The sequence below is a fragment of the Lycorma delicatula genome, chromosome 8 (assembly GCF_047948215.1).
Source record: "Lycorma delicatula isolate Av1 chromosome 8, ASM4794821v1, whole genome shotgun sequence".
Classification (NCBI taxonomy): domain Eukaryota; kingdom Metazoa; phylum Arthropoda; class Insecta; order Hemiptera; family Fulgoridae; genus Lycorma; species Lycorma delicatula.
In genome coordinates, this window is record NC_134462.1 from 123748039 (window position 1) to 123763232 (window position 15194).

Here is a 15194-nt window from a genome sequence, read left to right on the forward strand (position 1 = left end):
GGATGGAAATTATCCGGATTTTAATGATCATATGTTCCTGTGTTCGGTGTTGGCCACTAAATCCCTTTATATCTTCAGAACTACTGGAACAATTTTCACCAAACTTTGTCAGATTACTTCTATATATGGGGCATTCATGCCATTAAATTTTCAACTTAAAAGGTCAAACGGGTGAGGCTATAAGCAAGGTCACCCTCAGTATCTCAAGATTTCCCCTAATATTAAGGTCATATCATTCTTAGTCACATTTGTTAAAAATTAAAATTTAACAAAATATTTGCCAAAAAAAAGTCTTTGCAAAATCGCACCCCCACCACAAGAAAATGTTCTAAACTATGTTGTAACTTAAGTGAGCGGAAGAATTAAATAAATGAATAATATTTAAAGTGTAAAAACGTAACTAGGTCTGGCTGGGTTTCAAACTCCATCGTCCGGTCGACTCGGTACCTGGTGCGGTGTAGCCTCGCGGCTACACCAATCTGCCAACCGTACAAGCGAAATTCGTTCTACGTAGATTGTGAAATTAGTTTAGTTTGTGCCGACCGTCGTCGCTGGTACAGCTACACCCGCGCTAATTAAATACGGTATGCGCGCAAGCTTTATTTAGAATCATTATTTAGAGTTAAATAAACGAAAAAAAATTAAATAAAGTTATGAATATTTTAAATTAAGTTGTGTGTTTGGGGGGGGGCGTGTGTGTGTCAGAATCAACAGTGTTGTCTTTTTTAAATATATAGCTGTGTGTTTTTAAATGTTTAATATATTTATCTCTTGATTTCAGAATACTTTAGTTTTACCTTAAAATATATGAAAAAATATGTAAAATTAAGCCGAAATATTCCAGAATTTTTCAATTTAATAACGAAATACTCTGTCTTACAAAAATAATGAGTATTTCGTTATTAAATTGAAAAATTCTGGAATATTTCGGCTTGATTTTACATATTTTTTCATATATTTTAAGGTAAAACTAAAGTATTCTGAAATCAAGAGATAAATATATTAAACATTTAAAAACACAAAGCCAGAAAAAACATTGCTGACAAACATTGCTCTTTAATATAGAATAGTTAAAAGAGCGTATATTTTCAAAAAGTAAATTACAAGTCTTTCGATTTTCAAAGGTCTAAATTTATTGCACTAAATACAACTGTTTTTAATTTTTACAAATTCAAATTTACAATTCTGAGACACGATTTGTTCTGTTTTTTATAATTGTTTTTAATAATATAATTGATTCTTTTTGTTTTTCAAGGTTTGATAATAAAATTTACGCATTTAAAAATGTTATTCGTAACCGAATGTTTCTGTTTTACGTTGGATATCATAAAAACTACGTAAAATACAGTTCTGGAAGCTGTTCTATTCGATTTTTCAGGTAAAAAAAAAAAAACATAAGAAACTATGTGGTTTGTATACTGAAATTTCACCGGCGGAACTGAAATCCGCGCGAAAATTTTCGCTAGCCGTTAACTGGATAAAAAAGTGTTTTCGGACATATGTTTTTCCTTATTTCAAGCTCTTGAATCAGTTCAGTTTCCAGATTATTCCCTTTCCTTGAATGGTGTACTAACTTCTTTACCAGTACAATTGGAAAAAGAAACTAATTACCTGGGACGCGTCATTAAAGAGTTAATTAAAACTGTGATAAAAGGGTCGGTAGGAGATTCAAAGAAGAGAAACTGGATTAAAAGCTACAGAGAAGTAAAAGGAAATACAGTTCAAAAATTTAGCTGGAAATAAAAGAGGACGGAAACGAATGTAGTGCACAGGACCTCTGTGTGTGTGTGTGTGTGTGTGTCTCTTTCTGTCTGTGTGTGTGTGTGTGTGTGTGTGTATAAACACACATATTTACATAGCATAAATATAATATTTACATATTTACACACATATTTACTCCCGGTAACATAAGGATTCCAACGCGGGGTCATACATTTAAATCAGTTCAGTCGTTGAGCTGCTGCGGTGAAACAAACCTACATACATACCTTTAAATACATTACACTCTTTTTAGGTAGTCATATATTAAAAAATAATTAAAATTATGACTTGCGGCAGGTCCTGTGCACTAAATCCGTTTCCGTCCTCTTTTATTTCCAGCTAAATTTTTGAACTGTATTTCCTTTTACTTCTCTGTAGCTTTTAATCCAGTTTCTCTTCTTTGAATCTCCTACCGACCCTTTTAACACAGTTTCTTTTTCCAATTGTACTGGTAAAGAAGTTGGTAAACCATTCACAGAAATAATAATGCCAGTTTTTAGAAATTCATTTTATGTTCTGTCTAATTTTATTTATACTATTAAAATTTATTAGCTGTTAATTTTTACAAAATTTCTTCGTTCTGTGTTATATATATTTCCTTTTAATTTTAAACGTACAAAACTTCATTATATTAATAAAATTGTTTCCTAGAAAGAATGAATAAATTGTAAAAAGGAAGCGTAAATTTTACATCCTTTCAAATGAATTTTAAGTTAATTTAAAGCTGAAGCTGAATGAATGAATGAATGAATGAACAACGCCGGTTTCATTTTCAACTCTTTTGATAAATGCTCGAGTTCTGCGGATTCACAAACTCTACGCATACCATAAGCCTGTATGGATATACCCTATTTATCCTTTTATACTTTCAACCGTATATTCACTTTCTCTTTTATAATTTAAAAGACAAAGCGGAATATACTTGTTTTATACGAATAGTCGAGTACCTTTTGTTTTGTGTGTTTTTTAAAGATTTATTATTGTTTATTTTGAGTATAATATAAAAGCACCTAAAAACCCAATCGTCCTGCTTTTAAAACGTGTACTATTATCATCTAGATAATGTGAGGGTATACAAAATTCCTTTTAAGAGGTGAGATCATTTTTGGTAATAGACTTAAACGATAGTTATTTGTAGCCAATTATAGTTGAATATTCAAGTTATTACTTTGTAATAACGTTGTAATAGTGTCATGATAATCAGATGGTAACAAATACGGGCTTTAAAAAAAAAAATTATGATAGTTATCCAACAGTGAATAGAAACAGTACGTAATGTAACTCATTATTTCATAATAAAAGCAGTGGGCGTCGAAGATTTATCTTTCTTTCCTTTTACTGTTTAGACTCCGGAACCACCGTAAGGTATTATTTCAGAGGATCACTGAAGATGATATCTATGTCACTGATTTATCTAGAACAGTATACAATATATTCAGTTCAATAAAAAGACGTCGCTTTCTGACATTCTTTTAAGAATTGAAAAATTGTTTCCATCTTGATAACACCTTGTTCACTGAATTGTAATTAATAAAAGCAATTTCAAGTAATTTTGAAAAGTCATACCTTGTTAGAGAAATGTTTAAAAATCCGAATTATTGAATGTAGGTTGCTTTTATGAAATTTCAGCGGTTTAATTTATGATGAAATTCTATGAGTATTTTTTATTTTTATAAATAAAACTTATAAAAATTTTTTAAGTATTACCTTTCAAGAAATAGCATTTACTAATATGTACTCATTCCATCCGATTTATGAAATTAATTCCGTTGATGTCAATTGGGAAATCAACTCTCCAAACAACCTAAATACAATACTTCGTAAATACAGAGTGTCCCACGACGGAACGGAGAAGCGATCAGGACATGTTCTACTAGTGAAAGTAATAAAAATATTTTTTTCCCATTACTAAAAAATAGGTCTTCTATTTTTATTACTAAAAATAGGTTTTTTTTATAAAATAGGTCTGGAAACGCTTTGTTTTCGAGTTACAGCCAGCAAGAGATTTCTCCCGCATTTCAGCCCTTATAATAAAACGAAGACATCTTTGAAATTTTTCGAAGGCTAGATTAAGGAGTAGAGTTTGTGTTTTTTTCATGTAATTTTAGCTGGGAAATAGGATACATTTGAAATAGGATTTAAAATTCTGGGGAAATTATTTCCCAGAATTTTTATTAAATTTATTAAATTTATTAAATTTTAATTTTATTAATTATTTTTTGTTAATTTTATTAAATTCTCAACAGGTTTTGTCACAAAATCTTCCGAAATTATTACTCATTTACTATTGGTTAATATTAAATTATTGCTTAATAGCTGGTTATTGGTTTTACAAACTTACAAAAAAACTTTTCTCGACACTAAATTTCCCAGCTCCAGTTACATAAGAAACCACCAACTTTACTCCTTAATTTGGCTCTCAAAAATTACACCAGGTTTTAGCTGAAATGCAGGCGAAATCTTTGAAATATAATATCTTTGTTAAATAACTAAAAAATGCGTCAATTTTATTATCAAACCTTGTATAAAATCTAATTCTGGGAAAATTGAAATGAAGTATAAAAAAAAAATTTATAAATCTTAACAGGATTTAAAAATCAGCAGGACAAATCTTAACAGAAAAATGTTATGAATTTGTAAAAATTAAAAACGGCTGCTTTGTAGTACAATAGGTTTAGACCTTTGAAAAATTAAAGGAATTTTAATTTACTTTTAAAAAATAATATGGTTTATTCTATCTAAATTTACAATAAATGTTCGAAAATTCCATAAATGACTTAATTGCACGTTGATTGTATATCAATTCGTTTTGCCAGTTAGAATTTTCAAGCACTGTAAGAGCTCATTGTTTAAATTTCTCCTCGTGACACGTTGTAGAAAGATAATTGTGTAATTGGTTGTCGATCATGCCACACCAAACGTTCACTGAAAATCGTTGCTGGAAATTTTATTCATCAACAGCATCAGTAATTGCTTCGGACACCCATGTGAATTCCGTGTGTTGTTTATTGCCATTACGGGTAAAATTTAGCTTCGTCTGAAAATAGTATGAACGGAATTAAGTAGTATTTATTGTTAATCCATTGACAAAGCTGCAGTACTCTAGCGTGGTCACCAAGCTAAAGTTAATGAAACATAAGACCGCTGTCCGTGAGCACGGAGTGTCCTCCTTACCATACTTTGAGGAATATTGAGCTGTGTAGAAATTCCTCGCGTGCTCGTCATAGGATTAAGCTGTACTAGCTGAGGATGTTTTTCCTTTCAATATTATGTGCCAGTTGACGTTCATATGAATGGGAAGTGTACCGTTCTCACTAAGATTATTAAAGATTCTACAAAATATTTTACGGCGGCCTATCAGTTACAGCTGTTGCTAATTTTTACGGAAAGTCATCGAAGTCAATGGTGGAATTTTTGAACATTAAAAGTAAATAGAAGGTATTTTAATTTTTCGGAGGCCTAAATCTACGTATATGTTATTTCAGTACGGTCTCAATTCAGCGGGAAAAACTGAAATCCGAGCGAAATTTTTTGCTAGACGTTACTCGATAAGTAAGCGTTTTCGAGTATGTGTGAACTTATTTCAAGCTTTAGAATCAGTTCCCAGTTTTTTCATTCCTTCTGCACCACTTTGCATATAAGCTATTGCTATTCAAGCTGTACTTATTCGAAACTTCAAACTAATTACATAAACTCCTATGTCGAAAATCAAATTTTTTTTTAGGTTTGTATTACAGTAGTTTTGTTAAACGGATAATAAATGCCGAAGATTTAGTAATAACATTTTTAGAAAATTAATTCTGAAAATTATTTCCCAGAATTTTTTCATAAATATTGCCACACCAAACATTAATGTGAACTCTATGTTGGTAACTAGTCTACACAGTACCAGGTGGATTGTCTTCGCTCCATAAATGACTATTTTTTTTGGAATTGAAGACCCATTTTTTGTAAAAATGGCTTTATTAATAAATAAAATTGAATTTACCTCATCAGCGTTGTCTAGAAGCCAATGACAGAAATTTAACAGCCGGTGATAATCTGTTGGCCGCTAATTTTGAACCTTTGCAGGCGGGAAGAATAAAAATTTTCTTTCCGTAGGATGCGTCTCACTGTTTTTTTGACAAAAAAAGTGCTGTACTAGTGCCTGGGTTACGTCAAATATGCTGAGTCACACGGTGTTCATCATTAACGTGATGATTTACTTGGCGTACAACGGAAAACAAACACGTTGGAAATGATAGTTTCACTTGTAAATGCTGGTACTTGAAAGAAACCTTTTCGGTATTTGGAATTTGTCTTTCAGGAAATCTCTCCTGATATTCACTTCAAGCAGCTTCAGAATTTCCATTACAAAATCCGTAAACAAAAGTTATATTGGAATATTCCTTGTTAGAAAATTGAAACAGCATTTTTACACTACATTTCCTTTATCTGTTTGATAATTTATGACAACAGATTAAAATGAAGTAATTTTTCATTTTACAAAATTATTTCGATTTACCTGTGCAAATACAGCTAAAATATTGTTTTATAAATTTTTTATTTATTTTAAAATTATTTTCAGTATTTAGCGTTTTTGTTTTTAAAAGGAATTTTTACTAGGCACAAAAAAAATAATACGATTTTCTATTCTTCATCTGTTTTACGTCAATAAAATACCGATTTTTAAAAGTTTTTATTTACTTTTTATTGGTTGCATTTACGTTAATTTTATTAAATTCTCAACAGGTTTTGTCACAAAATCTTCCGAAATTATTACTCATTTACTATTGGTTAATATTAAATTATTGCTTAATAGCTGGTTATTGGTTTTACAAACTTACAAAAAAACTTTTCTCGACACTAAATTTCCCAGCTCAAGTTACATAAGAAACCACCAACTTTACTCCTTAATTTGGCTCTCAAAAATTACACCAGGTTTTACTTTTATTAGCTGAAATGCAGGCGAAATCTTTCGCCAGCCGTATTCCGAAACTGGAAACGCTTTATGATATTTTTTTCATTATTTTTATCAGTAGAACGTATCTGAATATTTCTCAATTTCTTCGTTGGACATCCTCTATATTAGGGATATATGTAAAACTTATTTTGAAAATCGATTAGAAAAGCTAAAATTCTTCATATTTAATTATTATAATATTTAATATTATTTAATTTGTTAAGATATAAACTTAACGTATAAATGTATTGCATATTCATCTAATCCAGGGAGCTCATGCTTGGTAATATTTTATTTATTTTGTTTCTTAATATTTATTTCTTTTTTTTATTAAACGACAGATTTCTCGCTTTTTTGTAACTTTTTTGTGAGGCTAACCAATTTATAAATAAAAAATAATTCAAAATAAACTTTTAATAAATATATATTAAAACAACATAAAAAAAATCTGACGTGCACACCATATGACTTCATTCATTAACTCTGGAACTGTGGCTATAACTCTGGACCAATAAAAATAAGTATCGCTTATAATATATCGTTGTAAAGCTCTCAATGAGGGTTTATTACTGCAGTTAAGAAGTCAAAATTCCAAACTTTTTGGATTTTGGGGGTTTTTGGTCCACTCGATTGCAATCAAAAGGTGAGGTGTACAACACACTAGAGGTTACAACACACCTAAATTCAAAATTTCAACATCCTACGGATTTCGTAGTTCGCGGTCAGGAAGTAAATACAAAATCAGGAGTGTTTATTTTTAATTATTTAAGTTGAAAATTATACAATTTAAGTCGACAAAATTATACAATTTTGTCGATTTACTCATATATATATATATATATATATATTGTTTTATTTTTTTAAGAGCATTTTTCAAAAAAAATTTTATTACATTTGGAAACAAAATTATTTTTCTTCAAAACTCTGCTTTATCCAAATATTAAAGTAGCCAGGATATTTTTTCATTTCCTATAAAAAGTAGATTTTACGCCACACATTTGTGTTATATTTTTGATACGTATATAGGTCTCGACTAAATATAATTTGATATGATTTCTTTATAACTATAACCTGTGCTGCTTATCTACGGATATATTTCTCTTGGGATTGAAACTGTAACTTCGTTTTTGCTTACAACTTCTGTCGCACTCACTTTTCCGTGTTCACAATTCACACGCACGTGTCTTTTCAAACTCAATTGCTACCACTGATTCGGTATACTTTACACACACATACACACACACACACACACACACACACACACGTGCACGCGCGCGCATAAGATATAATCAATGCTATTTCTATATAATTATTACTTATTGTATTTTTTTTTCTTAATGGTTACATTTATTTTTAAAAAGTCTAATGGCATGCAAGATGATTCTGAGAATTAATTTCTTTTATAAAATCTAATAATATAAAATTTATATTTTGTTATTGTTTTACTAGTTTTCTATATTTTTATTGTAACTTTTTTTAAAATAGTTTTCAAATAGTTATTACACTTTGTTGATATTTTAATAAATTAAATTTCGTCGTTTGTTATTCAGTATCTTGTCAACCTTTGAAAATTACAGTTTTGTAACTATTTATTATTATACAGTTAATTGGGTGATATTTAATTGATCTACGTGATACAAATTTGAATTTCTTTTTAAAGGAAAATCGTTTAATTTCATGCCGAAATAACAAGTTTCAGCTAGTTTACTTTGCTGCTCGCATTAATTTACCATAATATAGGCGGTGTTAAACACAATAATATTTATTACCAATTTAATACATACATTGCCATTATTATTAATATAAATATACTGTGATTTTCCATTAGCGTAACTGATATTAACTATTTGAAATTGTTATGACGTGCTGATTTACATAAAAAGTTCCAAGATTTTTTTGCTTTATCTTTCATAAGCTGGTTTGGGAAATATCAATTATATTTACTATGCTTACATTTTTTTTTTTTGTCTTCAGTCATTTGACTGGTTTGATGCAGCTCTCCAAGATTCCCTATCTAGTGCTAGTCGTTTCATTTCAGTATACCCTCTACATCCTACATCCCTAACAATTTGTTTTACATATTCCAAACGTGGCCTGCCTACACAATTTTTTCCTTCTACCTGTCCTTCCAATAATATTAAAGCGACTATTCCAGGATGCCTTAGTATGTGGCCTATAAGTCTGTCTCTTCTTTTAACTATATTTTTCCAAATGCTTCTTTCTTCATCTATTTGCCGCAATACCTCTTTGTTTGTCACTTTATCCACCCGTCTGATTTTTAACATTCTCCTATAGCACCGCATTTCAAAAGCTTCTAATCTTTTCTTCTCAGATACTCCGATCGTCCAAGTTTCACTTCCATATAAAGCGACACTCCAAACATACACTTTCAAAAATGTTTTCCTGACATTTAAATTCATTTTTGATGTAAACAAATTATATTTCTTACTGAAGGCTCGTTTAGCTTGTGCTATTCGGCATTTTATATCGCTCCTGCTTCGTCCATCTTTAGTAATTCTACTTCCCAAATAAAAAAATTCTTCTACCTCCATAATCTTTTCTCCTCCTATTTTCACATTCAGTGGTCCATCTTTGTTATTTCTACTACATTTCATTACTTTTGTTTTGTTGTATATTTTCATGCGATAGTTCTTGCGTAAGCCTTCATCTATGCCGTTCATTGTTTCTTCTAAATCCTTTTTACTCTCGGCTAGAATTACTATATCATCAGCAAATCGTAGCATCTTTATCTTTTCACCTTGTACTGTTACTCCGAATCTAAATTGTTCTTTAACATCATTAACTGCTAGTTCCATGTAAAGATTAGAAAGTAACGGAGATAGGGAACATCCTTGTCGGACTCCCTTTCTTATTACGGCTTCTTTCTTATGTTCTTCAATTGTTACTGTTGTTGTTGCTGTTACTGTTTCTCTTTCCACTTCTGAAAACTTTTCTTTAATCCACTCTTCTTTCGCCAGTTTGCACTTCCTGTTTATAGCATTTCTTAATTGCCGATATTTCCTTTTATTTTCTTCATCACTAGCATTCTTATATTTTCTACGTTCATCCATCAGCTGCAATATATCGTCTGAAATCCAAGGTTTTCTACCAGTTCTCTTTATTCCGCCTAAGTTTGCTTCTGCTGATTTAAGAATTTCCTTTTTAACATTCTCCCATTCTTCTTCTACATTTTCTACCTTATCTTTTTTACTCAGACCTCTTGCGATGTCCTCCTCAAATATCTTCTTTACCTCCTTTTCCTCAAGCTTCTTAAATTCCACAGATTCATCTGACACCTTTTCTTCAGGTTTTTAAACCCCAATCTACATTTCATTATCACCAAATTATGGTCGCTATCAATGTCTGCTCCAGGGTAAATTTTGCAGTCAACGAGTTGATTTCTAAATCTTTGCTTAACCATGATATAATCCAATCCAATCTCCAACTATTATTAAATTTTCATCTCCTTTTACGTGTTTAATTGCTTCATCAATCTCTTCGTATACACACTCTACCTCATCATCATCATGGGCGCTTGTAGGCATATAGACGTTAACAATCGTTGTCGGTTTAGGTTTTGATTTTATCCTTATTACAATGACTATCGCTATGCGTCTTGAAGTACTCCACTCTCCTCCCTATCTTTTTGTTCATCACGAAACCTACTCCTGCCTGCCCATTATTTGACGCTGAGTTAATTACTCTAAGTCGCCTTCCTCTTCCCACCGAACCTCACTAATTCCTACTATATCCACGTTTACCCTATCCATTTCCCTTTTTAAATTTTCTACCCTACCAACCTTTTTTAAGCTTCTTCATTCCACGCTCCGACTCGTAGAATCTTATTTTCGTAGAATCTTATTTTTTACTTTTCTGGTGACCCCTTCCTTAGTAGTCCCCACCCGGAGATCCGAACGGGGGACTATTTTACCTCCGGAATATTTTACCAAGGAAGGCGTCTCCATTATTGCTTTTGAAAATGCAGAGAGCCACATTTTCTTGGAAAAAAAAAACAGCTGTAGTTTTCCATTGCTTTCAGCTGAGTGATGTTGATATGGCCGTTTAAGTCATTGTGACTGACGCCCCTAACAACTACTGAAAGAGGTGCTCTTAGTCTGGCTCTCAACAGATACCTCTCCGATATGGCTGCACCTTCGGTCCAGCTACTCTGTATCCCTGAACACTCAAGCCCCCTCACCAACGGCAAGGTCTCATGATTCATAGAGGAGGCTATGCTTACACTTGACTGAAAATTTCTGTCTGTATATAAAATTACACGAAAAACGTTTTGTTATGGGGTTAGCGAAGAATTTCGCCCGGATTTCAATTTCCCCGGTGAAATGAGGTAATACTGAGATTTTTAAGACGTTGTACCGTATGAAAATGGTATTTTTTGAAGAAAGTATGTAGTGTAGCAAAATGCATCCTAGCAACACAATATTAAAAGAAATTACTAATTTATTTATAATTTTATACGTTCTGACGATATAGAGTTCTCTGTGAAAGCTGAACGTAAAGTATAAAGAGAAATGGATAACATTAGTTTATGTAAATAATGCATACATATTATTTTAAATGTAGTAATTGTAACAGCAGAGATGTTTATTTACATGGGGTGTAACGTTAGAGTTTTAGTGTTAGTGTTAGTGTTTTAGTGAGCTTTTCTACAATACAACACGATCGGTGCTTAAAACCAAATGAAGTATATTATTTATCATGTAATTAATGTATTTTATAAATGTGGAAAAAATGCGAGGTATAAATTGTTCAATTACCTTAAATAGTACAGATTCATGTTTGCTACAAAAATTATTCGTTTAATTCTGGGAATTAGAATGAAATCAACAATATCAAAATGATATGTCAGATAATACAATCTCTATTAAAATAATGCATAATGACCTTTCATATTTACCTTTCATGTTTTCATAGGAATGGTCGATCTGAGACTGTACAAGACTACTCTGAAGTAATACCTTAGTGGTTCCGGAGGCTAAACAAAAAAAAAGAAGATATTACTAAATCATAAGATTGCGTAAGTATAAATTTTAATTTTATAAAGATTTGTTATTTTATTTCGCTTTTCTTATTGTTTTCATTTGATTAATGTTCATAGAAACAATTTCTTAAGGTTTACTATATAAAGAAGTAAATTAATTTCCTTGTAAATTTAATTTTACAGTAAGTTTTCCTTTTAATTTTTGCATTTAATTAATTTTTTAAAATATGTATTTTACTCTTTACGACCTAGTTTTTAAAATTAAAATACAGTATTATTTTCATTAAACCTCTGTTATTAATTAAAATATTAACAAATAATTTAAAAACGTATCGTTGCTAAGGTACAGTTTTATTTAAATTTAGAAATATAATTCATTGTATTGCGTGATAAACGCAAGTAATTTTAACCAATTGTAATACTTTACTTCTATAATATACCTTGGCGTTATGATGCAATTAGTGTAGGCCTATAACTAAGATTTTTTTTAAACAAGTCTAATTATAAAATTATTAAAAAATTGCAAAGAAAGGAAAAACGTATACTATTAATTTGTCAATCTTAGAATTATTTGTAATTAAAGGTTTTATTATTAGTACAAAAAATTATTCATTAAATTAGGTAGATTTGGTGAATATCTAAAATTTTAATAGAAGCTATTTTGTTTTTCAAATAGATGTAACATGGAAGTTACTAACTTTTACGTTCATTATTAAACGAACTTCTTGGAAAACCTCTAGGTTTATAAATTAAAACATATTTAAACATTCATACTACCCATGTATTTTAGATGTGTTCCCAAATATAAAGGAGTCCTTTTACTAGCACAATTTGAATCTGAAAATAAATTAATGAAGAGAAACTTTTGAGAGAAAATATTTGAATATTTTCTGGGTGCTGGGCTTTTTGGACGTTTGACCAGTTGTAATTTTATCACCTTCTTATATTTTAATGTTTTACTTTTCTTTACAAGATAAATATCTCATTTAATTAATTAATTATTTAATTAATTCAATGATTCTAACTAAAGCGCGCGCGCGCATATCGTATTTAATTCGCGCAGGTGAGGTGGTACTAGCGACGACGGTGGGCACTAACTAAATTAATATAATTTCACAACTTACATAGATCAACTTTCGCTTGTACAGTAGGGCGACTGGTGTAGCCGCGAGGTTTAACGCACCAGGTACCGACATAACTTTTTACACTAAATAATATTCACTTATTTAATACTACCGCTCGCTCACCTGTAACGTCACAAGATTTTTTTTGTAACAACAGGATTTTTGGGGTGGAGTTGCGATTTTGAAATTCTTTTTTTGCAAATATTGTTATTTTTTAATTGTTAACAAATGTGTCTAAGAAAAATATGATCCTAAATTAGGCAAAATTTCGATATAGTGAGGGTGACCTTACTTTAAAACCTCACTTACTTGACCTTTTAAGTTGAAAATTGAATGGCATCAATGCCCCATATATAGAAGTAATCTGACCAAGATTGGTCAAAATCGGTCCAGTAGTTCCGAAAATATAAGATGATTTAGAGGCCAACACGGAAAACACACACACACACACACACACACACACACACACACACACACACACACACACACACACACTTATATATATATATATATACGCGCGAGCGCGTTCATAAGAACAATAACATCCGGAAAATTTCAATCCGGTTTTTTGGGTTCCTTAGGTGTCAAAAGGTCAAGATCCTTAAAAAACCGTATATGCCCAAATTGGACCGATTACAGTACTTTCCCTTGTAGAGCTATAGCTCTGCTATAACGCTATCTGGACGGGGAAGTAAAATTGAAAGAGTTAGAGGCAAAAAAACAAATAAACTGAGTATATATTTTTTAAAGGTGTGGAATAAATTTTAATAAAAATGTTTCTAAAAATATTCATATATAGGTTAAGCTTAAGAAATTTCCTTAAATAAAGTTATCTCTAAATCGAACACTTTCTCAATAAAGATTAAAATAAGAAATAGAGAATTTTCAAAAAACTTTTCTGCGTTTTAGGTCCGGATAGATAATTTAAAATGATTGTAGACATTTCTTGAGCTCTATATATGAAATATAAATTCTTGAGAAGAATTTAAACCGAAGGAAGATAGAGCAAAAGAACATAAAACGTATGTTACAATTTTAAGAGATATGTGTTAATTTTTTGAAAAAACGTCTAAATTTTTGGCATTTAAGTAAGTAGCATTTGAACAGTTCATTTATTGATTTTAAAGTTTACTTTTATATTTCTAAAATAATGTGGATTCCGGTGAAGTGCGAATAATATATTCCACATTATTTATAAATGTTAAATAGTTAAAAAAATTGAAAGTAAACAGGCTTTTAAGATTATAAAAAAAAAAAACATATTTCTGTATCTTTTAATATCCCAATTATGCAAAAGAATAACAAAATCCAAGCTTTGTACATTCCTTTATTACAAGTTTCATTTAATTTTCTTTTCTCCTTCTCTGTCTTTCTTACCACTTTCGTTATTATCTCTTTCTATTTTCTGTAGATAAAATACAAAATTTTCTGGCTAACATTATCCTACTCTTCTCTGAGAGTTCAGAACATAGTTGGAGTCTTTTGGAAGTTATCCAACTACAACCCCTCTTATCCCGTTATAAATCTACAACTTGTAAAGATAACATCGGCCTCAAACGTTAAATATAGTATTAATAGCCTATCTGTAAGTAAAACCAGAATATTAATTATAATTAAAACGACATTTTAATTTAGTATTGCCGATAGAAAAAGTAAGTGGAATTTAGTTACCTTATATTGGTATTTAACGCCCTTTTGGATTTAAATAACGAAGCTTCAATTAGTTTTATCTGTAGTAAGTTTCTATATTTTCATTATACCCAGAGTTTAATTTTTAAGTATTGCGGTGAAATACTACATATAATTTCGGTGTGCCGTCTATCGTATAACTTATGTAATTTTATAAAACATTATATTGATTTCAAATGAACATTTATGGAGTTTATTAATTAAGCTAACGATTAAATAAATCAATTTAAGAAGAGTTGTTTTTGAATGGTTCAGTAAATACTAGTTGTTCAAAATTATACAGACAAATTCTGTTCCCAGCATAAACCGTTCAAGACAATTTTATTCTTCTACATGAAAGAAAATTGTTTTTAAATGTTGCAAGATATTATTAATATCTTTAAACGTTTTCTCCAAGTGTACTTTGTTTTAGTAAAAGGAAAATGCTTATCTTTAAAGCGTTATGTCTTACGAATAGCTTATGAAAAAATTGAACTTTTATTCCACGTTAAACATTGGTTTTTACTTCCTTATATGAAGTAAAGGAAGATTTAGGACTGTTGTAACATCTAGTTGTGCATTTCCTTTTTTGACTGCAATCGACAGAAACAAAAGTGTTCAAAAAGGATCAAAATCCCAAAAAAATTGGATTTTAGACTTTTTCTTAACTGCAGTAATAAGCCCTTACTGATAGCCTTTT

At 30.4% G+C, this 15194-nt stretch overlaps 1 long non-coding RNA gene across 1 annotated transcript in view; it reads left to right on the forward strand.

Moving 5' to 3' along the window:
* The window catches only part of LOC142329085 (uncharacterized), a 203979-nt gene that overhangs the window by 102601 nt on the left and 86184 nt on the right, over positions 1–15194 (forward strand). The window contains exon 2 of the long non-coding RNA XR_012757422.1: positions 11636–11738. This is a non-coding gene — a long non-coding RNA (uncharacterized LOC142329085). The remainder of the gene's footprint in view (positions 1–11635; positions 11739–15194) is intronic.